This window comes from Grus americana, chromosome 7, assembly GCF_028858705.1.
Source record: "Grus americana isolate bGruAme1 chromosome 7, bGruAme1.mat, whole genome shotgun sequence".
Lineage (NCBI taxonomy): Eukaryota > Metazoa > Chordata > Aves > Gruiformes > Gruidae > Grus > Grus americana.
Window position 1 is genome coordinate 37,622,519 of NC_072858.1, and position 27,125 is coordinate 37,649,643.

At 50.7% G+C, this 27,125-nt stretch overlaps 2 long non-coding RNA genes across 7 annotated transcripts in view; one reads left to right on the plus strand and one right to left on the minus strand.

Annotated features, from left to right (window-relative positions):
- Positions 1 to 27,125, minus strand: part of LOC129208435 (uncharacterized) — a 137,040-nt gene that overhangs the window by 36,255 nt on the left and 73,660 nt on the right. The window lies entirely within an intron of this gene.
- LOC129208436 (uncharacterized) lies at positions 720 to 5,833 on the plus strand. Its single transcript, XR_008577823.1, has 2 exons — positions 720 to 883; positions 4,052 to 5,833. It is a non-coding gene; the product is annotated as an uncharacterized LOC129208436 (long non-coding RNA).

Sequence of the window (27,125 nt, forward strand, 5' to 3'; positions counted from 1 at the left end):
ATGCCTTTAAACTGCCTGTAACAGGAGACTCATTTCTCATGCCAAATGAGATAAAATTCCCACTGTTACCTCATTTACATCTCAATACTGGTAGGTTATAGATGGCTATTATTTATATATGTGTAAGACATCCATTTCTCATTCTGTGGGCTACAGTAAGAACAAAAATACCCATCTTCTTGTTCACCTTTTCTGGATCGTTTCTTTTTTGTTGTTTTTTTCCCTCCTCTTTTTTTTTTATCCCTCGCTCAGGTTTGACTGTTGCTGAGAATCTGCAAATAAATAAAGGAGTCTACAGCCCCATAAAAGCTGATTGTTTCCCCCTCCTGCAAAGATTGTCTTTGTGAAGAAGATTAAAAATCCTTCCGTGCTGCAGAAGACAAAAGTATCCTTGGGCGAGAATAAGACATAAAAGAGGTTACTATACACGTCTCTTGGCCGTGTGGACTGCTAATTCACACCGTTGCCATCCTTCCTTGTCCATCTTTACTCTTTCTTCCCATTATCATTAAAGGAAAAGTTACCCCTGCAGCTGCTGAAGGTAACTTTGGAAGCAACAGTTGCAACGTGAGCAAGAATATTTGCTTTCCCAGGCGGGAGACGGGGCTCCGTGGGAGCGTCGATAAAGGAAACATCTGCTCATACGTGAGCAGAGCCGCCGCCTCCTCCCAACCCCTTGTACTATTATTGTATTAAATCAGACGCAAGAAGAAGGGAGCCAGACGCTCCCAGAACCCATCAGCACTTTTACTGCTCCTCATCCTCCCGACAGCCCGGGGACAGTCCCGCCAAGCCGGCGAGAAACCATCGGGCCCCTCCTTAGCAAGCAGCACGCATCTTGGTTCAGATGAAGGCCACGCCGCAGGGCAAACTCCAACCGCCGGTGGGTTTCTCTTTCCCTCCCCTCCGAAAGTGCTTTGTCAGTATTCATTAGAAGCACAGCAGGTTTTACTGGTACCTGCACTATCAGCAAAGTGTCTGCTTTTCTTCTTTGCTGACAAGCTACGCTCAGTTTAAGAGATTTAAAAGACCTCCAGATTCAAAGCCTTGTAATGGCTTTCCTCTTCCTTTCTTTCCTCCTCCCCTCTTTAATGGCTTTCACTAAAGGGGAATTTTTTTTTTTTTTCCCCTTGCATGTCGAGCAGAGTGAGGAAGAGATTCTGCTTTCTGATTTTCCCCTCTTCTTCAACCCCCTGCACCAGCTCCCTGTTGCAGGCAGACATCAGCAATTTATTTCTTCTTCCCTCAATAGCTGGGGGTACCACCAAGAACTGGCCGCCAGAGACGAGGACGGCTACTTAAATAGATTTCAATTGACGGGAGTTTGATGGACTTCATAAGGGGGAGAAAAAAGGAAAAAAAAATAATAAAATCGATCTTTTCAGGTACAATCAGATCTTCCCATGGGTAACTGCAGCCTCTTCCCTTTCAGAGCTGAGATGAAGAGCTTTTCTAGCCTGGCCCCTGGAAAAAGTTTATTTCTCTCTTTCCAGCTAAGAGGAGTCAAGAGAGATGGACAATGTTTTGTTTAAAAAATGCCAAGCAAGGTAAAATACAGCCTCGGACGGCTCTGTTCATGGCTAAGCAGCCGAAGCCATCGTCTGACTCTAACACAATTTACCTGTTTTTCACAATGATGGGATTCCTTTATTAATTGCCAACTACAGATGCAATGTTTTGTTTTTTTTTTTTTTTTTTGAGCATAATGGGGAAGGGAAGGAGAGGAGCTGGAGCTGCGGTCCTCCAGAGACCCTGAGTAAGGCTGATTGATTGAAATCACTTGAATTTCCCCTATTATTAAATAGAAGAGCACTCCTGGTTTGTCTCAGGGATGCAGGAAAGAGCCGCAAAGGAAACAGCAGCCCAGAGTGGAAGCGTCCGAGGAGGGACTCATGCCGAGACTTTTTCCGTCTCTCCTCTGCAACAACTTGCGACGGCGCTCGCATGAAAGCCCTTTTTGGCGAGCGCCAAATCAGGTCGCGTTTAAGTTCGTTTACGGTCACCTGCTATTTGTGCGCTACGCTGCACGGGCTTTAAAAAAATCGAGGGGACCGCAGTGACTGGTGGAAGGGTCGCTTCCTTGAGCTGATTGCGCACTGAAGATGGTACCCGCGGGATGCCAAGCGTGCGGGAGATGAGATGTGGTAGCTCTTTAACCCCACAGGGGTAGGGGGGCACAGAGATCAGCCAAGGCTGGGGGCCGCGGAGAGGTTTTCCCTGTTTGAGGCGGGAGGGCAGTTGCCGATGGGGAGAGCGCACATTGAGGGATATGGGAGTGATGGGAAAAAACCCCCATGAGCATAAAGGAATTCATCACTTCTCATCTCTGCTCAGTTTTGAAACGCGGGTGGACTCTGAGCCATGTCTAAACATAGTTTTCACGTCCAGCATCCAAGAAAGACCTCAAGATCCCCAGAATTACCCTTACCCGAGTATGTCAATACCCTGTGCCAGGAATGAGAACTAGCCAGGAAACAAGAGCTGTGTGAATCGTGAGATCTGGGGATTTCTCTTCCGAGACCTTTTAATTTAGTGTTTGATTCTTTCGAGAGGGAGAGGAAACGCGCACCAGCCTAAGAAACACCATGTGCAGGTTGTGAGCGTTCCCCCCGAAGATGAGGGATTTTGCATGTTTGCTCTGACTAATTAAACATGCACGGGGCCGGAGAGAGAATCAATCCCAGCTCTCCACCAGGCAGAGGTTTCGAACACGATCTCCCATATCCTGGATGAACGCCCTATGAGTAAGCATCTTCTACCTGAAAAAGCTCCGTAAAACGTGTCCGGCCAGCTTCCTTCCCTTCTTAGCTAGGAGTCATCTTTTAACACCAGCGACGGACTGAAGCTTCAGCACAGACGGACAGACCTATTGAAGTCCTCTTGCTGGAGCCCTTTAGGTTTCCAAAGCCTTTCCCAAGCCGTTCCTAAGCCCACCGGGCAATGCCAGGTTTTGTTCTATTTCTGGAGACTTTACCTCGGAAAAAGTCAGTGTATCAAACCCGTCCTCTTAAATTCCACCTCCCAACAAAACCCAACCAAATAAAAATCTCACAGCCCTTCTTCATCGCGATTGCTGAAAGCAGGCAAGCCCTCAGGTGGTCAAGCCCCCACCTCCATGCCAAATCTCTACTCAGCAGCCACCAAACCCGCAGCAACGCTGGGATATTATTTGCAAAAACCAGCAAGAATATAAAGACTTTTCGGTGCACCGCGATTGCCAGGCAGCTTTAGGGACGTGCATTTTTTTCCGTGCCAGCTACGCTGTGTTGTCAGAGTCCCACCCTTTGATTAAATTTCGTGAGCAGACACAGAAACCAAAGGCAACCAACCATACCTCTGCTGACCTCTTACTGCTTCTGCTCTCCAGCACCCAAAAAGCTGGCATGCCTTTGCCTAAACTCTCGTCTTCAGTAAGGTCTACCCTTTTTACTTCTTCTCTGCCACACGCACAAACCCATCCTTTTAATCCACGCCACCCTGGAGATGTCCCCTCCACTCCCCCAACCCAGATCGATCACAGAAACCCTTCCAGAGAATTCATCCAAGACTCGACTCACTCTAAAAACCAGCCTGTAGAGATCGTGCAAAACCTCACACGGGGCAGCCGCGATCGTTAAAGCATCTAATTATGTACTTTCCCATTACTAAGCCTGATTTGATTTAAGCAGCTCCCTGGCTAGCGCTCTGGGACATAACACCACGCTCTGAATCATCCCCGTCCCATCTGCTCCGGCCTTTGCCCTTCCTCGCTCGCAGGTAGGATAACACCACGCGCCAAGCTAAATATTTAATAGGAGCGCTAATGGCTTTCTTAAGTGAAGTTGGGGGCGGGGGGAGCGTTTCCTTGGTTTAGGATGACAAAACTGGGTTTGTGTGCTGACGGGCAACGTGTACATCCCAGTCCTGCGCCGGTTTTGTCCTCCTGGGGTGTGAATACCAACCAGGGTGTCAGGCTCCCACCCAGCCCTGAGTCACCCGCCAACAAAAGTTTGCACCAGAACAGCTTTAAAGGATGATTTTTTTTTTTTTAATGCGTGTGTGCGCTTTTCAGGCAAAGGGATCAAGCGGCCCTAAGAAGCCTTCCAGAGAAAAAGCCTTCTTGGGATGATGCTACGTAGCACTCAACCAAATCAAGGCAGCTGAACAAACCTGGCCTTGGAGCGAGCGAGCGATCAGCACTGGAGCAGAAGTTCAGTGGAGCCGTGCCAAAACTGCCCGTTTTCACCTCGCTAGGATTTTCCCCGACAGTTTGCAAATCCCGTCGACGGGAGATGAAAAACACCCGCCAACGTTTCAGGGCCAGATGGTAGTTTATGTTTATGAAAACTGCACTTTGTTTTCATGGAAACTAGTAAAAGGATAGCGAGCGAACCTGGAAAAACACAGCTCACCCCTTTGGGGAAGAGTCTATTTTATGGACAGCTTTTGTTGCCACCGCTGAGCTGCGGCTGATGGAGCACGCTCGGGAGATGGTACACGAGACCACCCTAAAGGTTGGCCCAACACAAGAGAGCGACTGTGGGATCCAGAGGCCACCGGCTGAAATTCAGCCTAGATTAGCGAGAAGCGGAAGAACGGATACCTCGCATCACGTGCCAGCTCGCTAGCAGAGGCAGTTCGTTACTGAACCTTCGTTATGCAGAGAACAAAGTCGTGGGCACGCTCACCGTGCCTCGTGGACGAGCCTGAAGAACAACCAAGGTCCATCCGGTAAGCGAGATGACGAGGACAAAAAATTACACATCAACTTTGTGACTTACAGCTACGTAACCGGCTTCAGCCTTTGCCTTTTGCACCAAGTAGCAGGTAAAAATGGAGCAGCAGGTAGAGCTTCTCACGCGCTGGACCTCCCCCGGGGCGCTTCCACCTCTGGCTGATCCTCCTCGCCAGGTCTCCCCAACGACTGCCTCTACGCCCTGTGGCGTGGCGTTGGTTTTGGCCGGATTAATCTTAGCCCGATCCCGCGAGAGCGAGGCCCACGGCACAGGCAGCATAAATCCTGTTGGCTGTGGTGGCCCCAGGCCGGGAGTGACACCGGTTCCTAGAGAAGACTCATAAATTTCAACCGAGTTTTCTTCCGCCGGGTTTTTGCTTTGCTTACAGGGGATCCGTAATACTTTATCTGTCATGACTGCTCCCGTGGACTCGCGTTCTGATGTCATAAATTTGCAATTATGGTGACATCACTGACAGACCAAGCAGAAAGAGAAAGGGCTCCAGGGCTAAGCAAAGGACCTTCTCTCTAATGAGCGGCAGTGATTTGGCCGACAGGACGCTTCACACCCAAACGCCCCCAGAAAGCACTTCAGAAGCAGGGAAGGATTCATGCTTTTCAGCCCAGATTTCTCCCTCGTATTTATTGCCAAAGTGAGACCTGGTCAAGGTGGTCGGGGTTGGACACATTGCTTCCAAGAGCAGGTGTCTGTCTCCTAATTGCAGAGGTTTGCTTTGCTTTCTGGGTTTATTTTGCTCTGTTTCCAAGAACGTCCATTCCTCCACAAGACAGCTTCGCAGTTTTATGAGCAAAGAGAGATTTTGGAGGAAACGAGGGCTGCGTCTAGGCGAGACCTCGTTTGATGTTGCTGTGGTACTGCAGCTTAGCCTGTTGGTAAAGCTGTAGTTACCCTTCCTTAATACACCCGCGCAGAACAAAAGGGAAAGAAATGCCCAAAGACTACGTTCCAGCACCGGTGGGGGGCAGACGGCGATGACCCTGTTACTTGAAGTCACCTCTCCCAAGAGCATCCCTGAGTGCTTGTAGATCCTCCTCCTCATACGTACTTGCAAATGTTGATTTTTTTTTTTTTTTAATTTTTTTTTTTTATTGCATCCATCAATCACTGCTCTCCCGGCACAAGAAGCAGCAAGGTTGCTTTGGGGCTGGGTAAATATTTGTCGGCACCATTGAGTGCCATCATCCGGAAGGATGGCAGGGTGGATTCGGAACTAGTTGAGGATCCGTCTAAGAATAGTCCTCCTTGTCACGCATCCCCTGCCCTTGAACAATCCCCCCCCCACACCATGCACACCTCGACGGTCCAGCCTCGCGTTACACATCCCGCAGACTGAGAGCCACTGCTGCCCACCTTATTTCGGAGCTGTTACCCAAGGGCCCAGGTTCTTGGCAGGTCGTGTAGAAATCAGAAAACAACTCCACAAGAGAGCTGATCTCAGGATAGGAAAACTAAAAAGACTTTTACGCCGCGGCCCGTGATTTTCTGAGAGATAGCGGCTGCTCTCTTGCACTGTTGGGCGGTAGGAAAGGGCAGCAAGAGGACATAACTCTGCTCTGACTTGCTACATCATCAGTTTTCATTAAAATATTCTTCCGCCGCATCTTTGTAATTTTTCATTTTGGAGGCAAATTTATTAAAGTTGTACTTCAGCCTGATTAAATTAAATAATGTGGCATTAGCAAATAAAGTTTTTTTTTCTCTCAGCACACCACAAAAAAAAAAAGGGATTGCTGTAATACAAATAGCTATTTAATACTATAACAGAAAGGGGGGGGAAACTCCATTCTTCACAGGCTCCCGACACCCGTTTGTTATCTTCCCTTGGCCCCACCACCACAAATCACGCCGGAGCCTTGAAGCAAAAATAGCGCAAATGTAAAGCAATATAATGTCATCTGTTTTCCGAGATATGTAATAATACATTTTGCACACAAACAAACCTTCCTAGCACACCAGCAGGGCCCTCCCTAAGCCTCCCTGTGCAGCTCTTAACTTCTCAGACTCATTTCAGGGCTATTTCCAGGCCAGAGATGGCTTTGAAAATGAGGCTGAAAAAGGGTTTTCAGCTTATTTTTGTTTCGATTTCTGCTAGGCAGCAAGAAAGGGCGGGCACGGCGTTCTGAAATTCAGGACTTGCCTTTGCTACCTCGTCTTTACAGCTCCGCTTTGCCTACGGTGTTCCCTCTCAGTCTCTCCCAAATCCATCTTAGCTAGTTTTAGATGGGAAAATAGAGTGTTTGGCTGATTTCTTTCCCCTTAGCCCTGCTACAACATTTGGCTAATTTTAGCGCTATGAACACACTTTTTTAAGCTGTATCAGGCAATTTGTGTCAAACGCAGCTCTCTCCCTCCCTTCCACGAGTTTTAAAACCCACTGTCCTAGCGGGATGATCCGATACAGCCAAAAAGAGAGGAGGGTTCTCGGAGACATCCAGGTCTTCTCCTCCCCTCCTCAGCACAGGGGGACAACGTACCCTTCCCCACCTCTTCCAGGATCAGGAGATCCTTCCCTACAGTCACCCCGCTCCCGGAACAATCAAAAAGGCGTTGCACCAGAAGGCGCTGCACCCTCCCTTCTCCGTTCAGCAATAAACGGGCGGAAAGCTGCTGAGCAAAAGGCATCCATCCTCCGGACGGGTTCGTTCCCCCGGGCACGCACGCAGGCAGGAGCACGCATAGGGGATGTCTGCTAGACCAGCTAGCTGGAGGTGTCCCTCTTCGGATGCCCGTCACCCTCCGTTCTTGTTTTTTGGGCCACTTATTTCCTTCCCCACAAGAGGCAAAGCCGAATTCCCGGCATGGCGTTGCTGGTGGGGGGAACGCAGCCACCGAGGACCTGCATCCCTCGTGACCACGGGACCCAGAGCACAGGGACGCCCCACTCCACAGCATGAGGGGCTCGGTACCAAGCCTAAAAACACCTCACCGGCTTCCATAGCATAGCCCAAATCTCACCTTCCCCGTTTCTAAACGGAGGCAGACGCAGGGTTGGGAAGCGTTAAACTCGGCTTTGAAAGGTAAGGCACCTCCGCGTTCCTTACGCGTCTTAGCCCAGCGCTAAGGGCTGAACGCGCTTTTAAACAACACTAACGATCAGTCATCGCCTGCTTGGAAGATTTCCACAGCCGCATTTGACTACTGGATAGCAATCAAGTTGATGAAGGCTTGCCAAGTTCTGGGCACTTGGCTGGCGTAAGAAATGTTCAGTGCTTCAGGGAAGGCTCGGCACAGCTTTTGATCCTTTCTAGTCCCGCAGTATTTAAACAAAAATAACCTTTTATTTCCCTCTTCCTCCAAACCACCTTTTTCCTACATGTAATAGTAGAGAAGACAGCTATACATGTGGTTTCAGCACATTTCTGCAACGCTATTTTTAACGGAGCTGGCCCCCAAATATCGCAACGCTATTGTCTTCCCCCTCGGTCACGCGTCTGCATGAATTTTCGGCTCCTCCCTATATCTCACGAGTTCTCTCCCTCCTGCAACTCTCTGGTTTTATCGGATGTCGTCTTCCCGAGATTTTTTTTATCCCACCACTTCTCCCCAAAACGTCTAATTTGCTCCCACTTCGGCGCCGTTCGTTCCCTGCCAGCTCACCACGAGGTCTCTTCCCTCCCGTGTCCCACGGGGGTGACACGCTGTCCTCTCCTCTCCACCAGCAGGTCTGTTCTGCCTTACTGACTTTCAGAGGCGACCATCTGACAGCATGCTGCACGCCCGGACGGATGCAATGTGACACGGCCAAATACAAAACGCCACCGAAATGATGCTGCGCCTGACGAGAAGCATCGCCCTCCATCTAGCAATGATCTCATGCTGTCTGGTCCCATCAAGGCCACCCTCTACCAGACGGCCCTGGCTGTTTCCGTATGACAAGGGCCTTCGGTCTCACCCTGGGCGGGGGGGGGGGGGGACGGGGGACACAGGCAGTGGAACAAAAACACCCCGGGAAGGGAAAAAAGAAAAAAAAAAGAAAAAAAAAAAAAAAACAAACTTTGCTGCTTCCCAGAGTCTCTCTCCTTCCGCCTCCCTCCCCATCTCCCGTTGCTGAGGGACCTAACGCCAGAGCCCTGGTGAATTTTATAATTAAAGCCACAGATTGCCCAGCTATCGGAGATTATATGCTTTGCCACTGTTGATCACGTTTGCCAAAACGTCTCATGCGTGAGTCAGGCACGTGCCTGATTTAACCGGCTTCTTTTTGCCCCGGCTTTGTTTCCGCTTTCTTCACGCTGATGGGATGGATGCACAATCCCGCGCTTCTCGCCCCGAGCATCCTTTGCAGGCTCCCTCCCCATCCTATCCTACCAGTCTGTGTGTGCACGGAGGAAGGAAAACCAGGACCGGCGCTGACTCTCTCCATCTGGAAGGCACCAGAGGGGCCAGCAGCAGCTGAAGCATAAATACCCCTGCCATTCCTTTGGAAAGGCTCAGGATCCAGGGGGAGAACACACCCCAAAACACAACAAAATCCAAAAAAAACCCCCAAAACCCCAGAAACCTGGCAACAAGAACTTCAGAAGCAGTGGAAAAACATTGTCAGAGTCGGTCTGAGGGTGAAGGAAGAAGATGGAGCTCTCGGAGCAGGAGCACCTCTCGCTGAGGGACCAAGACGCTGTCTGGATGGCCGAAGGCAAACGAGATGCGACCCACCATGGCGATCTCCCCGGCACGGGATTGTCCCCGGGGATGAAGACAGTAAGAGGCGGGAGATGTTTTCCTGCTCTGGCAGCAGAAGGTTCACTCAGCTCCGAGGTGCAGCTCTCCGCCTGCATTAGCTGGTCACACTGAGCAGCTACGGGCGGCTAACGAACCCGCACACCCAGGAAGCCAAAACCCTTTGCACGTTAAATCCGTCAGATTTCCTCGCACCTCCTCGTGTCCGCTGCCAGAGGAAGGTTAAAATAGAAACAAAAAACCCCCCACCCTACCAGAATGGCTTTTTCTAGCCAAAAGACTCAAACAACTGGAAATGTATTAATTTCTGCTGTAAAAAGCGCACATCTGGATACACCTACGTTACCTTAACACGGGCTTGCGTTGCCATAGGACCCATCCTAACCTGTCTCTGGCAACACAGCTCTTTCAGCTATCCCAGGGAAAGACAGCGGTGTTGAATTCAACACCCTCGTGCGCTTTTGAGATCTTTTACACCCTTTCAGACCTGGCCTTATTCTTTTATACCTTTGCTCTCACCTCCGATGCCTCTCAAAGGTCCAACAGATTTGCCCTGCTTGTATTATTTCCTCGTTTTCCAGCAGGATCCTGGCTGAGAACCACCTGTGACAGCTTTTTAATGAGATTTGGGTAAACAAAAAACCTCCAAAACCCAACTTTTTAGAGCAGTTCAAAACTGATTAGACTGAGGCAAGAGCAAGAGTGATGGAAAATGGTGAACAATAAAACCAGGGAGCAGGCAACAGTTCCTGGGGAAAAAGGAGGGGGGGGAAGCTGATGCTTTCAAGATTAATGACTAATGGCAAATAATTGTGGCTGCAGAACACCAACGGAAAGGTAGAATGGAAACAAGAACCAGACAGAAAAAACTAGGCATTAGGTCTGATGGCAAATTTAAGGCCATCAATTCATAATTGCAGCCATTACAGCCAGTATTTTCAAGTGAGTCCAGCAATATCAAGAGCTGCTGGATGCGGAGTCCTCACAAAAGAATTTGGCTGTTATTTAGGGTCCTAAGTGAAGCCTGAAGTGTTGTGAAAAAGCCGATCCTAATCTCGCATCACGGGCGCTCAGAGGAATCTGCCCTGAGGTAGAGGGAAGCAGGAGGGGGTAGAAAAGATGCGTGCCCTTCGCTCGCCTTCTGCGGGCCCAAAATGAGCCGCTTTGCACACATTTATCAGCTCCTGGGCTTTTATTTCCCCCTAGGAGCGGCGATGCCTGCCTGCCTTCGCCGGGGGCTGTAAACACCAGGCGCAAGGGCTCGCGCTGCCAGTCCCGGCACCTGAACCCTCCTTCGCTTTGGGTTTTCTCCAAGGGGAAATCAAAGTCTTTAACAACGTCTCAAAGTCTTTTCCCGACAGCACGGGATAAAAGGCAGGGCACCGGGTGAAGGAGGGTGGTTTTCTTGTGTCCATCTTTCCAAGGAGGTGGGTAACGCGCTGCTGCCCGCGTCTCATCCCCGTGAATCACATCGACGTGATTTAATGAGAAAACCGACGATTCACCGGTACCAACCCCTCAGAGCCGCAGCTTGTCCCACTCTGCGTCATCCCTGAGTAACACGATTGCCGCTTTCGGTCTAATCCTGGAACATTTACAGCTCGAGATGACGGAAACAGAAGGAACACAGCTAAATCTCGAGTGAGGCACGCTCCTCTCGGATCTTGCACTGACAATAGATGGAGAGACTCAAACCAGACCGACAGGGTCTACGAGACACTTGGCAGCCCGGCACGTCTTTGTTCCTCACGGAGATCAATCAAAGCCAGAGAGACGCTTGACAGGGAAGCGCGGGATCAGCTGTTTTCTCCTAGTCTAGCTACGGTCTTCTCCACTTTGTTCATTTCTCCATCTTTCCCCCCGCGCTACCTTTCTGGGTAGCGTTTTATCCACTTAGCGTCACGCTGGTTTGTAAATCAGGAGGCTCTACCAGTCCCTCGCCAAGCGTACATCCTGCCTTCCAGGAGAGCAAGTCATGGCACGGGAGTCATCCCTTCCTCTTTGCCACTAATTCGCTGAACGACCAACAGCAAACCACTGTCTCCTTCACGGCCTTCGGCTTCTCCTCCAACCGTTTTTCCCCCCTCCCCTAGACCCGGTTATTTTTCCTGTGCTTGGAGCTTATTAAAATACCCAGCCATTAAATTGTATATGTTTGATGCACAGAGAAGAACACTTTGACTCGCAACCTGAGAGCATCTGATATCGCAGTGACTAAGGGGAGGAGGGGGATTAAGGCCGGATGGCCAGACGTTGTTTCCACAGTCACTTCCTTCCCCCCCCCCCCATCATAATCCTATTTTTACACGTGCCCACCAGATGTTACCCATATCATGCTCGGTACAGACAGATGGCTTCAGAATCTCATCCCCATCATGTATCATCAGCTCCCGACCATCTCGCTGCCGCCGCTGATACATAATAGCCCCCGCAGAGGGGAAGAGGGTGCTCACGGTAATTGCCTGTGCCTACCGAAACATCCGCGCACGCGTCCCCGTGCGGCACCGTTGCACGTTTCTCCTTGCAAAACCCAGAGCTCGCAACTTGCGGGAGTGAACTTTCCCCCTCCGACGGCCCAGACGCTGTTAAACGCCTGGTAATTACTACGGCGGATAACGGGCATGTGTCACTACGACTCAATTACCACCGCTCGCACCTCGGCACCGAAAGGTCAACGGTTCAGCTTTACGCGGGCTCAGTCTTTAATGTGCCGGCTTAAGATGCGGTTAGATCCTGCTGCAGGGCAAAGGTGGGATGGATGGACGGACGGACAACTGAGCTGCTCCACGCCCCAGGAAGAGGCAGAACAGACCCGAGACAGCTTCTGCAATCAAAATTTGGGAATGACTGCGCAGGAGCTCATCTGTTCACCGAGTCCTGCTATCAGCTGCATTACCTTGTAAAGCACGGCCAAGGACTTCAGGGTTTGGTTTCGTGCGGATTTGAGCACTCATCGTAGCCTGATCTTATGGCAAAAGAGGAACACTTAGAGCGAAACGATAAGAAACACAGAAAAAGTTTGATCAAAGGCAAGGGCCAGCGTGGTTAAGACAGCTATTTGATGCCCCAACTAGGTCGAGAAGCAGGGGTGGGTAGAAGCGCCCGTCAGCTACGGTGGAGATGCAGCAAAGCACCGAGCGCTGCCGGCTGCACGGAGCGGGAGAGGAGGCAATTTTAGGAAGCAAATAAACTAGAAATAGTAGATCAGATCTGAAGGGATTATTCCTGATAGGCAAGTGACAGCATTAACAGCCCAGAAGTTTCCTTGGTGCCCCAACTTCTAAGGCTGTCTCAGAGGAGAGCTGACAGTCAGATCAGTACCAAGAGCCACATCCGCAGAGGAGAGGCTCATCTCTCCAAACCTCCCCGTCCCATCCCTCTCCCTGACATCCAACAGAGAAAAAAAAAAAAAACCCTGAGCCCGAGCCACTGGCTGCACTAATTTGAAGCACTTTCCTACTCGATTTCCCCTCTTTTTCAGACCACCACTGGCAGGGCAGGTCTGGGAGGGCACGAAGCCCCAGTTCAAGCGGGAGGTCAGGGCTGCAGCCGTGCCTCGGAGGGGACAAACCCACCGACCACCACCGGGCTCGGGGACAACCGGGTCCCACCGGCAGCTGCCAGCCCCTGCGAAGGGCTCGGAGCAGGGGCGGGCGGCTCTGCCCAGGGACGGCAAGGCGACGGGGAGATAGCTGCAGGGCGGAAAAGAGGGGAGCGAGGGGAGGTGGCAAAGGGTGTCCATTGATATAATTGACTGCTCGACTAATTAAAATTCCTGCCCTTTTGCAAAGGCTGATAATTGGGGCTGGAATCCGCCTGTTGCACGCTCGCTCAGCGGCTTTGCCCAGAGAGAGGGGAGCTCGCACGGAGGAGGAGGGAGAAAAGTTTGAAAGGACCCGAGCCCCCCCATCAGGGCCAGCGGAGCCCAGAGCTGTTTTGTCTGACCGATAATAAGTCCCCAAATTACTTTTGACAAGTGAAAAGGACTGGAAATAATGGGGGTCTGTGAAAAGCCCGGGGTGCAGACGGGGCGGGGGGGACCCATGAGATAATGAGGAGGCAAAGCCCTCGCACGGCCAGGGGCTTCCCACCTCCCGGCAAGGCGGCGGGGACCAGGGCGTGCAGGGGACGAGGAAGATGTTCGGGACATCCGCATGAGGCTCGAGTCGATACTCGGCGCGGAAACGCTCTGCCTGCGGCACAAGGACAGCGGGCAGCGCCTGGAGGGGGTCAGCCTGGAGCATCCCCGCTCCGCCTCGGTACCAGTTTTTACGAGTGATCTTCAAAGCCTCACGTTACAGCACCAAAATCATTCTCACCCTTTTTTTTTTATCCCCATGCCCTACCCCAGGTTAGGTATTATCTGGAGTGCATATGAACGCATGCATCCAATTTCTTTCTACTCAGAAAAGAAAATAGCCTATTTTTTTTCACGTTGACATCCCCCGTGTAATACACTCGGTAATTTTAGTGTCTAATACACCTGACAGCATCCAGAGAATCTGCACCTCTCGGTGAAGCGAGATGGGGGCCTTTTCGACTTGACTTGGTAAAAAAAAAAAAAAAATCCCTCTAATATTCAGGAGGCATCCAGGAGATATAGCTGGCTTCTTGCAAGCATGAGGATTAGGATACATTCGATCAAAACTAGAAAGAGGAGCGAGGACGTGCTGCTTTCGAGGGGATCATCTAGCAGGAAAACATGCTAGGGAAAGAGAAAAAACTGAGTTAACGATGGCGTGAGCCAGCCTCTCTAAGTGGATTTAAGTTGATCTTACCCAGGGCTCCCTGATCATATGGAGCTGACACCAAGTTTCTCACTTTTTTTATGCGATTTCACATCTGTTTCTCAAAAAAAAAAAAAAAAGAAAAAAAAGAAAAAAGTCAGACTTGTGCATTTTGCTCCGTAACTTGGCAGTGGCTTTCGGGTTGTTTCCTTCAGACAGAACAAAAATGCCCAGAGGTTGCATGAGTTTGCTCTTCTTCATGCACAGGCACAGACCTGGTGGGCTGCTGTCCTAAACCACCTCCCCACTGACTCTTGCCTTCATTTTTCCTCTAGAAATTCCGGGGCTTTTGCCCCTGGGATGGGATTTCCCTGGAGAAGAGCTTCCAGGGAGGACAGCTACATCTGCCTTGCTCACACAGGCACTGCACCCCACTATTTCTCAGGGCACCCGATACCTCGCTCTCCCCCTCCCCAGAGATTTCCGCACTGGCAGGGGCCCATTTCCAAAAAGGAGCACTATTTCAGTGATTTTTTTATTTTTTTTTGAACACAGCAAAGAGAGAAACATTACTTTAACCCCTCCGTGGCTGTAGGCCCGCTGTCAGATACAGCAGACATTTCTCGCTGCTCAAGGCGTGCGTGACTTACAGTTCTCTTTCTAGCTCCCACCCGCTTGCTTTCCAAGCAGATCTCCTGTTTCAGCAGCACCTCGGGAGATGCTGACATCCCAGGTTTCTTCCACATCAAGTAATACAAAAAAATAAAACTCAGGTTTTAGTGTTTTGGGTTTTCTTTTCCCCCCCCTCTACTTCTCTAAACTTGGATTATCTTCCCTCCGGCTGAGCTCTCAAACGGCCACTCTGCAAGTCACATTCTCAGCCTAAAAGCGTTGCAGCAAACCTACGTAGCAGCTCATTTGCTGCCTTTTTTTTTTTTTTTTTTAAGCCAGAGATTCCCAAAGCTACCTAGAAAACAAAAACCCAATTCCCTCCAGTTTCAGCCCACCTCTCCCCTGAAGGCCACCTTATTCGCAGCACAAAGCCACGACTTGCCACATCTGTCCTTGATGCAGAAGCTGGGCAAAGGTCTCCCGGACCCATTTTAATGGCAGTCCGTTCCCCTCAGCATCACGCAGAGATGCAGGCTCCCACCGGAGAAGACAGGTAGGGAGGATCTGTTAAAAATGCATCGAAAGCGAGGTTTGCTCTAACAGCGACAGCAACGCTCCTTTCCTAAAATCTCTTCCAAAAACCATTCTGTATGTCCCTCGAGCTCTTCGTCCCCCACTTTTCGTACAATAAATCATCAAAGCCCTGACGGGCGAGCAGGGCCGAGGGCTTGCCGGAGCCAGCGGCGGCATTCCCGGGTCCTGCGAAGGAGGAGAGAGGGCATGGAGGGAGGGAGGACGGGGCTACAGGATTGTCTGCCGTTTTCCTTAACAGTTTGGGGTCAAGCCTGATCCCCGGCGGGGTCAGCTCTTTTACAGTCTAACACGCCAAAGTCAAAGGAGACCCTCTCTTCGCCGCGGGAGCCCAAGCTGGAGGGAGGCTCTGCAGCCCGTTCCGGAATAAAAAGGGTCGGAGGCGGACAGAGGAAAGCGTGGGGAAAGGATGGGAGACGGCGGGGGGGAAGGATGCGGCGCTGCCAAAGAGCAAGGCACCTTGCTGGGTGGGGGGGATGCGCTGGCCCTGTCTGCTGCCCAAGGGGGGACCCATCCCCACGGGTGCCTCTTGGCAGCATCGCACCCCAACATCCCTTCCCGTAGGGGACAAGTCTGTACCCACCATATCCGCCAAGGGACCAACGGGACCTGCTTTGGGAGAAGGTCAGCGTAGGAGGTGACGTCAAGAGTCGCATGATTCCCCCCACCACCCCGAGAGAAAAAAAAAAAAAGAGACCTCTCATCATCCACAGGACGCTCCTCACCAGCAAAAAGAGCCCGAAACGTCGAAGCCACGGCGACTCCGCGGCAATTTGCAAAGCGTTGAGACCTCAGATAAAGAAGGGAAGGAAATGAGGAAATCTGTACAGCTGGGTAATACCTAAACACGGCACGCACCGGCGCCGAGAGGTTTGTGCCAAAGAGCGGACGTCGATGCCGCGCCTCGCTGAAAGGGAGGTATCGAGAAAGAAGAGTTGCACGCGCTGCCCCGTTACTCTGCCCGGCTCATGGGAACGGAGCGGGATGCTGCGTGCAGCAAAAGAGAAGATATAAACCAGGAAGAAGTCAAACTTTTTTTTTTTTTTTCCAAAACGTAAGCTCCATTACACAAGGCGAAAGGTGCGTATTAAGTGTAATAAAAAAAAAAAAGCAGCTTTTATAGAGATGAATTTGCCTGCCCCTTCCTCGCTAAACCGGAGGTTATAAATTGTGACGGATCATCTATGGTTTTGGGAAGCGAAGGCGGCACACGCACGCTCTCGGAAAAAAAAGCGAATTGGGGAACAGATCAGAAAGTTCCCCGAGCAAAAGGCCTGGGAGACACATTTACACGATGCTTTTTTCTTCTCGCCTCGGAGCCGGTGTCGTTCTGCTCGGCAGGAGAAGGAAACCTCTTCTGGCCCCTCTATTCCTACAGCTCTCTGAGCCCGCGGGCTCCGCGCACAGACCTGCAATAAGGACGAGCTTAAAGCCTGTTGTTTGGCTGGGCTTGCGATTATTAGGAGGGGATAAATGATGAAAACAACACAGAACGGCAGCTACGTTATTTGCTTTCACGCGTCGGTCTTGCCGCGAACATTTCAGAGCTCCGGTTTCACCAGCGAAGCCATTCAAGTATGGCTCGGAGCAGCAGGTTGGAAGAAAAAAAAAAATTAAAAAAAAAATCATTTTTATCTTTCCTCTTTCAAGTTTTTGTAACAAAAGCCTGTTCCTGTCTGGTCAGGGAACAGATCCGCCTGCCACAGTCAAACTTCAAATACTTCTGATTGACCTCACCGAGTAAAATAGGTGCCATTAAAGTGTTCTAAGAATAATTCTCGGAAATCATGAGTCACTGTCTGATTTAGGCAGAAAGGACTAAAATGATTAAATTATTCGCTATGAATTATTCACCGAGGTCTGATAATTACGTTGTAGTTAGCGATCTCCACATAGACGGTTCATTACGAGCAAACCACTTATGCGCAGTTAATATTTCACCAAAAAAAAAAACCCAAAAAACCCCCAAAAAACCCACCCCACTTTTGTTATTGCACATCGTATATAATGAAGCAGAAATACTGGCGACCGTCGGAGGCAATCAGAGCGATATTAAACGTGGAGGGAAAACGCTGCTATTTCTCACTAATTCTCAAACAGCCTTTCGGAGCGAAGCGCCGGTCCTAGCATCGCTTTCTCCTGTTTTAGAGACAGCCCGGATGCTATTTGGCAACCGAGCGGCTGTTGACCTGCGCTTGCACTGGCAAAAGCGGCGTGAAAAAATGCAAGCGGAGAGGAAAAAGCCGCCCCGCGAGCTTCTCACCTGCCAGGGAAGAGGGAGGAGAGCTCGTCTCATCTCCCCCACGTCTAGCAAGCAGGGGTTCGGGGGTTTGTAGCAAGGAGACACTTCAATGTAGCTGAGGCGACACTGTCCTTCTGCAGAATAACCAACACCCTTAAATCCTGCATGGGCGATATCCCACAGCCTTTTGTGCTCCCAGCTTGCCCAGTTGCTTCTCTTTCTTTCCCCCTCCCCACCAGCTTCGACCTCAGCAGATGCTGAAGAGCGTGAGGAAGGACCCCATCGATATTTTTCCACCAGCCTGTGGGAGATTTGGGGGCTCACCAGTGGTGCTGGGATGCAGAAATATCCAGGGTGGTTTCTCTGCAGCCCGGTCCCACGGAGCACGCTGCCAACCAGGATGGGGTCCTCAGGCACAGCTCCAAGAGCACGCCCTGGACCCACACCAACTTCTGGCTCTCCTAGACGTTCACCCACAGCTCAGAGGATTCAGACTCCTCCGAGATGCTCTCCATGCCCAAAAAAACCCCGAGGTACCCAACGCTGTGAATATAAACTCATTTTGTGGGTCCCATGACACGGCACAAGCGCTTGCCAGCAGGCAGGAGAACCACGGTAGCTACCGTGCACCAGGCTCCTATCTCAGAAACATCCCGTTTTTCCCAGCTCTGCTGTTTCCGATCACACAAACACAGTTAAGTAATCACCGTCTTTTTTTGGGCAGGGCTCGTTTGACGTCAGAGGAGAACTACACGGGTCACCCGGTTTTCCTAGTCTAAGAACAGGTCATACCTCCTCAGGGTATATTTTTCTGGTGACATCCCTACGAAAATAACACCTTGCAGTCGTTCCCAACCGTGGGAAACAGGAAAAAGAGAGCAGAAAGGTCCACGTGACGTCTCGCTTTCCACGACGCAAGTCGGCAGGGCAGAGAGGAACCGGTGCGAACAGGGAGATGCCGGGGTTGTTCCCATGTCTCCACGGGATTTTATCATGCAGGGTAGGGGCCGCAGGACTGTAAGGGTTGTTTTATTGCTAATAACCCATCATCCCATCCTCCGTCTCCATCACCGCGTTTCATTGGACGCGGGCAATAGATTTAATGCCAAAACCCTTCAGCCGGCCATCTGTCACGGTTGAGGGCAGAAAATATCTAGGCACACGCAACTTGGAAGCCGGGCTGGCAAAAATTTAATTTTCCCTTTTCTAATTGCAGATTTAGAGGGTTAAACGTCCCACGCTTCTGGAGGGCGCTGGCGTGCAGACTTCCCGCCACGAGGAGACCGATAACTGAACGTGAACGGAATAAAACGCTGTTAATCGCCGTTTAAAATCAAGGTTTGCACTCTCTCACTTGACGTAATTTTCCTCTTTGGGCACTGGCAGTGAGGTCATAACGCCAAGATGGTGACAGTCCCGTCATCGCCATGGCGACAGACAGTGATGTCAGCAAAACACCAGCACAGCCTGGCTGGAATCGGGCTGTGAAGGAAGCAGAAAAGACCCTTCTTGTGCCCTAAAGCCTTAACTCGCTTCCGCGGCACGTAAAGGCTTTTAGGAGCAGGGCTCTGTCACGCCAACGGGCAGCGCCCCAGGGCTGGGGGCGGCCGTGACCTCGCGACGTGGGCAGGCGAGGGTGACACCGGGATGCGGCGGTGTTGCATCATCACCCCGCAGGGCCCTTCAATCGCACGTCGGGGAGATGCAGAGTTTAACATCCGTGCAGCTTAGCTACTGGGCACGTAAAAAATTAAATAAATAAATAGGTCTTCTTCAGTCCACCTCAGAGCTGCTACCTCTGAGTTTTCACGCTCTTTTCTCATCCGGTTTGGCTCGTTTCTGTCTGAAACTCCTCGTTGCACGGGCATTTCTGGTTCTTTCTTTACCTTGGGAAAGCAAAGACAAAGGGCTTTCAAGGATGGAGTCGCGTATAGCGTTACCTCGGCGCTGTGTTTTAAGACTTTTCTTCAGCTTTTATGCTCGCCCTCCCCCTTTTTCCATGCCAGCATTGATTACAACGGGTAATTGTTTTCTAATTGGCCTGCAGCTGCTTATCTATCTCAGATAATTAAAGTGAAGAAGAAGAAGAAGAAATAAGAAAAGAAAACGGAACTTTATTCTTAAGTAGCTGCCTATCGACTGCCTCGATCGATAGGGAGGTCACTTTGGGCAGATACGCAAGCCGTACGTGTCCTTGACTGAAATACACACTCCGACAAACCCAGCAAGACGCTGCCCAACCTCTTGCTCCTCCTTCTGCCAACTCCACCCCCGCCGCCCTCCCCTTCATTTCTTATTACACCACGGTTTCGACAAACCTCATCGTACGGCATCTGGGGGAGACGTCGCAAGATGCTGACAAAACCCTTCAGCCCAGCAACGCCACGTTGGAGGACACCACCCAACCGTCAGTCTTTGTTCAAGAGGCAACGGCAGCAAGAGCAATGAATGTCAGAGGGTGCTACGGGCTGATTTATCCGTGCTGGCAGGAGCACGCATGAACTCGGTATCTTCAAGATCTCTACTCCCCTGTCAAGTCGGATTGAAACCAGACAACGGAACTATTGACTGCTCAACCACCAGTCTAGAAAATCATTAGAAAGGGTGGAGCCAGACCACGGCGTGACTGCACAGCCTAGCTCCCTTGCCAACAAAGGCATCCCAGAGCCTCCTCATCGCAAACGTGCCGGTTCCACCTTCAAACCCACCCAGCTGCATTTGATAGTAAGCGCATCGAGGCACTCTGCCTTCTCACAAATGCTCAAGATACAATTCTGGTAAGCCGCTTGCTGCCCAAAAAAATAATCGAGACATTTTCCAAGAAACTGAAAGAGTTCAGCATCTGGCTCGACTTTGTAGTGGAGGTTAGAGTTGAAATCCAGCTCCCTGCTAGCCCGGCAAGAAGGGTTCACGTAGAGCCTTTGAAAGGCGACTCAGAGCAGCTGGACCGAGACGACAGGAGGTGTTAGACCTGACTCGGTCTGCCACAAGCCCCGTCTGAACACCCAGCGCACTCCTACGCATCTCAGAGGGGGCAACTAAAAATCACAGACGGAGCAAGCACGGCACAAGATGTGCCCCCCACCATAACATGTCTCCCACCGGCTCCGAAAACCTCACGAAACAGCGCAGGTGACTCATTATCAGAGTTGGCAAGAGAAGCTAACGAGGGTCCGTGGACTAATCTGTCGTACATCTCACCCAAGTGCAAAATCAACACCGTATCAATTAAGAGATCGTCCTCCTAAGAGCAGAAGTCCTGACTACCTTTTAACATCCACCGCGCACAATTACAAACGCTGGGATGCTAGGCTTGAGAGCCAGCTCAGCTTTCTGCAGAGGCCAGCGCAAGCTCTAGCAGCCAAGTTTCAAGCAAACTGGAGACACGAGGGGTGGAAACCACCTACTACGGAAACCACGGCAGAGGTGCATTGGTCCCGCCATAGACGTTCAGGATGTCACCGCGTCCATGAAATAATAAACAATGGAGAAGAAACACGCGCTTCTGGGGATCAGCCGACTTCAAATCAAAAACAGACCAGAAAAACCTCACCCCAGAGGCACCCGCTTCTGCTCTCCACCTATAAAGGGATCTCAGCTGGCCAGCTCAGGTCAACAGCAAGGACCTGGGAAGGAACACAAGACAAAAGCCCTCTCCCAGGCAGAGGAAGGGATTCTGCTGAAGCTTGAGCATGGGTTAAGCCGCCTATGTTGGCTTCACCCGTCTAACTTCTGCGTACGTCGCCCAGAGACGTGGAGGTGACGCGCGCGCCGGTCGAGAGGTGGCTTTCAACACGCCATCTATTTCCAAACGTCACCTCAGAAACTAAGGAGGTCCTGTTCAACCAGCCATCCAGAAACCCCAAATTGCATTCTCCGAGCACACAGCACGATAAAAATTCAGAACCAACCTCAGCCAAGTACTTTTTATAAAGAAAGTATAAGGTTTTATTTGTTGTTCTTCCCCCCTTCTCCCTGCAAATCATACCGGAAACACTCCAAGCGGGAAACCTGCTTCGTGTCTGCGCGCGTAAAACTTCCAAGTACGCGCTAATTCAGTTTAATCACGGATTTACTTCATTGGCCGCATCGCTAATACCAGCGATGGCCAAGATTTGTGGCCGAGGGAACGAGGGAACAGGAAAGCAAGGTTTTCCGTGCTCTCGCCCCCCTCAAACCCTGTCCCCGCGCCCCCATCCATTCAGAACTTCGCGTGCAGGAACACCGCAAAGATAACCCGCTCTTTATTTGTACAATTTATTAGATAATCTCCTTCTAATCGAGAACTAATTAAAGGAAGTGAATGCTTGGTTGGAAACGGGGATTAAAATGTGGATAATTATCATAAACGCTACATTTGTTGTTCCAGCCTTCTCCGTTCTCCTCCTCCCCTCTCCCTTTCCCCCCAGTTCCTCTCCCAGGCTGCTCCTGATAATGCTCAGACTGTCTCAGAGGGGGTTTGCTTTCACAATCAATTATTTTCTTTTTGTCTCTCTGGCTAACGTTTCATTTGTGTGAGAACATTAGCGAGAACTATTTTCTTTTCCTTGTAAATTCATTTAGACGACAGTGACAGAAGGTGGGGAGGTGGCAGCTGTAGAAAAAAAGAAACAGGAACATTAAACCGAAGCTTATAAATTATTTCATCTTCTCCAGACAATCCAGATCTGTCACTGCTCTGTGTGCAAGGGGAATTTTTTTTTTATTATTATTATTCTTTTTTTTGTTTTGTTTTGGTTTTGTCCAAGAGTTCCTCACAGGCGCAAGACATTGATGTATGCGGGAGCCTGACGGGAGAGTCTCCACGCAGCTTCGGCTGCCGCAGCTCGCTCTGCCTGCTCACCTGCCAGAGCTGCTGCCCCCGCTAGCGAGGACCACGGCCACCGAGGTCTCTTCGGACACGGTATCTAGGTTGCAGCCAACAAGGAAAAAAATAGATTATTTAGCCCTGTTTGGCTAAAGCGTATTTTTAAGCCCGTATCTATGCAGGCAGAGCCTATTGCTTCGTTGCAGCATCTGGTCGGGACCGCTTCTGGACGAGACAAAGATTTTGAGAAGCAGGAGGAGGTTCGTGTCCAGCCACACCACCACCGCAATGACTCTTTCGGCCAAGAAGCGCTCGCGCTAGATTGCCACGATGCTCCGTTCCCGCAGCGACGTCCCGCGAGCCCAAGGCTTGACGACCCAGCGGATGGGAAGGATGGATGCTGCGGGACGCAGAGCGGCTCCTCTCTCCCGGGATCGGATGTTAACCACGAGAACACAAGTGATTTTTCCTTTAAAAGTGCCCTAGCATGAGAAAATGGGAAAGATGGGGGGGGGGGGGAACAGCGATGCAGGGAGCAGGCCCCTCGACAGCTCGGTGCTGGAACAGGATAGGGATAGCCGCACCACGGTCCAGAGGCAGCAAAACAGAGGTGGGTTTCCACAAAATGCCTTGGACAACTTTACGTCGTGTCTGGATTTTTTTGCGGATTAGGCAGCAAACAAAGTGATAAAAGCACAGGAGTGAAAGGCAGATTATTATTTTTTTTTTTCTTCTAAGGAGAGGAAAGGCTTTTCCTGCCTAACCTGTACCCGTCACGTCGCAGTCCCACCCGACGGCACGTCACGCAGCGCCCATCAACGGGGACAGCAAGGCAGCCCCTTGGCTAAGAGCACAGATTTCCACACCAATCCACTCCATGACCCTGGGACAAAGTACCTGCGGCTTGAAGCCAGGCTCAGCTTTGGCACAAGTCTAACCAGACCAAGCACAGATTATTTCTTCCCCCCCCTCACAGATCAGGGATCTTCTGATTTACATTCGTCCAGGAGAGAAACGCCGTGTACAAACGCACAAGGCGTTAGCATATTGTTATTTCTGAAAAATTTGAACTATTATATTTCAAAGGGACGTGTAATGCATAAGCATCTGGGCTCATCTATCTTTCTCATCATCCTTTCTGCCTTGAAGTAAGGTCTTGCTCTCTAAGAATCTAGACAAGAATAACACTCGAACAAAATGAAAAGCAACCTGGCTGGTGATATATATAAAAGATGACATCTCCAGAAATCCCAAACTTCAAAGGGGCAGCTTTCAGCTCATGACTATCCACTTTCTCCAGCCCTCAAGGCTAGTGTCATAATTTTAAAGCCACGGGAACCATTTGATCTCTCCAAATGGCAGCTCAGTGGTCTAGCACGCTTCTGGATGTCAAAAAAGTATGCACCGCCACCAGCAATATTCTGCAGGGGTTAGTCTTTGAAAGGACAGATTGAGGTGAAACAATCAAAAGATTCAGCGGCAGGGGGAGAAGGGGGGAACAAAAAGGATATTTAAAAGGACAGTTGCACGCTGAGGGACTTTGCGGTCCGGCTTACGCGACGCTGGAGCGCAGGGGGATGTCAGAGGCTCCCGGGCGCGACGGTCATACCAGCGCGGCGCACGAACCTCCAAGGACTCCTCCCAGCCTCGTACAACCCCTGCAAGAGGTCTGGAGCCCGGTCACAGGATTTAGGCAGAGCACAGGTCTTCTCTGTGTCACGCCAGCAGCGTGGGGAAGCCATCCTCCTCCTCCTCCTCCTCAGTCTCCAGAGCACGCTGCAAGTACCAGCCCTCAGGGACGCGCGGGGAGTGGGTGAAGAGGAGGGGACAGGAGAGGCTGCCAAGATAAGTAATTGGATGCCTGCTGGCGAGGACTCTTAATTAGAGGCTTTTCGGCAACTAAATGTTTATACGAAGTTAATGTATTTATTTTGATGCACACGCACCCAAATAAAAGAGCACCCTTCCTGCGCTCCGGCAATTAAAGAAGCGTATTGCAAACAAACAGACCCACCGCCTCCCACGGATCCACTGCAAGGAGCCAGCCCCAAAACCCACCGCTCTCCCCCTCCCCACGTCCAGAGGTGACCCGCAGAGCATCCCTTCGAGATGGCACGGCGAAGAAAAACGCCCACGGGGAGCGGGTTTCCCAGGGCAATGCAATTCCCAGGGTCCCTTCAGTCCAAGCGGGTTCAGCGGGCGAGGAACTTTACCCGATCCAGCCTGGACATCACTAAAGCGAGAGCAATTTTCATCCTGCAAACTGGGAGAAATACCTCTTTGTAAGCGGGCCGCTGAATTGTGCGCCAGCAGCAGTTTCTGAACAGATTGGAGATGCTGCATTGCCGCAGTTTAATAGACTGAGTATTTATTCCTGTGTGGGAGAAACACTCTATTATCTGGTTTATTAATTGTTAGTTAAGTAATGGGAAGGTGCCCAGAGCAGGAGATGAGCCCTCATCACTTGTTATTAGCTTAGAAACCAGCAGAAATAAAATAACTGGAGATAAATTATCCCAAGTGCTGCCCCAAGTACTGCAAACTGACAGATCTGCTCAGAGGGGAATTCACAGAGCGCTCTCGGGGGGAACACAGAAGAGATAGCAATAGTCAGTCCAATTTTTATTTTTATTTTTTTTTTAATGAAAAGATTTCATCATCTTTGATTTTGAACACCACTTTTCATGGCTGAGATCACATGGATATTCATGGCTGAGAGGGTATCCCTGCTCTTGCAGGAAAACTCAATTTATTAGTCTATCACCGGGAAAGCGAGACAGGCTTTGCATTGGTACCACAATGCCGCACAAGGGGGTTTTTTCTTGAGGAGGAAAAAAAAAAAAAAAAGGCAACATGCGGCTGCAAACGGTCTGGCCTGCTCACTGCAGGGCTGCGATAGCCTCGAAAATACAGGCAGCCCCGTAGTCGGCAGAGGAGTCTGGAGCAGGGATGGGAGTTTCCATACAATTAGTTTAACAAGGACCTCGAGCAGCAGTCAAGAAACCAGCAACAAAGAGATACAGGAGCCTGCCTCGAATCCCGGAGAGCTAAAAAAACCCCCAAGTTTCTCAACCATTGTCACAGCTGCCAGATCCACACAAGCAAAACCCAGCTACTTGCTCAGCACCCATACGCAGGCGCCCAAAAATCCACCTCCCGGCCGTGGCCGTGTATTCTCAGCTTGCAGGTTGCCAGCGCCTAGGCAGGGATTTGGGCAGCTTCGCCCACACAGGCAGAGCGCTCCTGCGTGCCACCAGACCACGGGAAGGAATAGGATGCACCCACCCGTGGGGAGAGGGAAGGTTTTGGGGCCGGAGGTGAGATCCAGGGCGCCCACGGGATCCTGGACCAGCAGAAGTCACCGTGCATTTATCAGCCAGGCTTGCAATTGGGGAGGAAAGCAGAACCCCATGATGTATAGCACGACAGGCTAGCCAGCCGGCTACTGTGCCGTTACACGGAAGAGATTTCACTAAACTAATGCACTTGGGGCTATACATCAGAAGAAGCTAAGTTAAAAGGAAAGAAAACAGATAGTCACTCCTGTCCTCACAGCCATTTGCTTAGAAGGCCGATCCAAGTAGCATTTTTGCAGCATTTTTACCTGCTGTTCTGTAATAAAAGGTAGATATAAGGGGGAAGGATCGCCCAGGAGACCGAGCCAACACCAACGAGCACGCTAATATTAGCTAGAACCCAGCCGCGGCCAAAGCTTTGGTCTAACCTCGCACGCTGGAGCAAAAACCGAACCAGGGTCATCGGCTGATCTAGGAGAAACGCAGGAGCACCCACGGCTCCTCGTTACCCACGCAACCACGCTCTGCTCCCCAGGGAGGCAGCCCCCAGCAGCAAAATATCTATTTTCTGGATCCTCCAGATAAAAGATCCAGTCCCACATTACTCCTTCCCTGGCAGTTTACAAAAAAAATTAAGAAGAAGAAAAAAAGCAGCGCAGGTTTTACACATATGCTTTACTTTATAGCCAAACATCCGAGCTTGTAAGAGAGTCGGCGACCTCTGAGGAATTAATTGATCTTGGTTTAGTCGCTGCTGTGTAGGCAGAGTTCACTCTCCCAGCTGTCCCGGCTGCAGCGCCCTGAAATCATCCCCACAGCCCAAAAGAACCCCGACTCGCGCCACAAAGTCCTTCTTAAATAAGTTTTACAAGAACCGTGCTGCTTTCAGAGCCTTAGCTCTTCAGGTAAGCACTTCTTACTCCGCGTTTCGTTTAATCTCTTCTAGAAATACAGCGATAAACATCGTTTCAGCTGCGCCCCGCAACAGAGCGCCCTAGATCCAAGCTCGTTCCCAAAAGCATTTGTTTGCAAGAGAAAAGACAGCCCGCTCCTGGCCCTAGGGGACTCCAAAAACATTGCGTCTGGCTCACCTTCTGTACTTGCATACGTATCTCAAGTTAAACCAGAAGACTTTCTTCACAGAGTAGCAACCCTCCGAGAAACTAATGAGCCCCAAGCGCTCCCGCAGCCACAACCCCCAAACATCTCTTACCCGATATCCCAAAGTTTTCAGGTCTCCTCTAACTTCAGCTTGCAGAACGAAGCAGAAAACTTCCTGAGTGCCTCGCTCCTGCTTTTATAAGTTCTTGCAGCTACAAAACTGTTTGCAGGTGGGCTAATTAAGGCAGCCCAATTAGGCCTCCCTAACAAGATCCCTTCATTTAAGGGGATCCAGGTGCACCTTTCCATTTCTTCAGGTGCTTCCCTTGCTGCAGA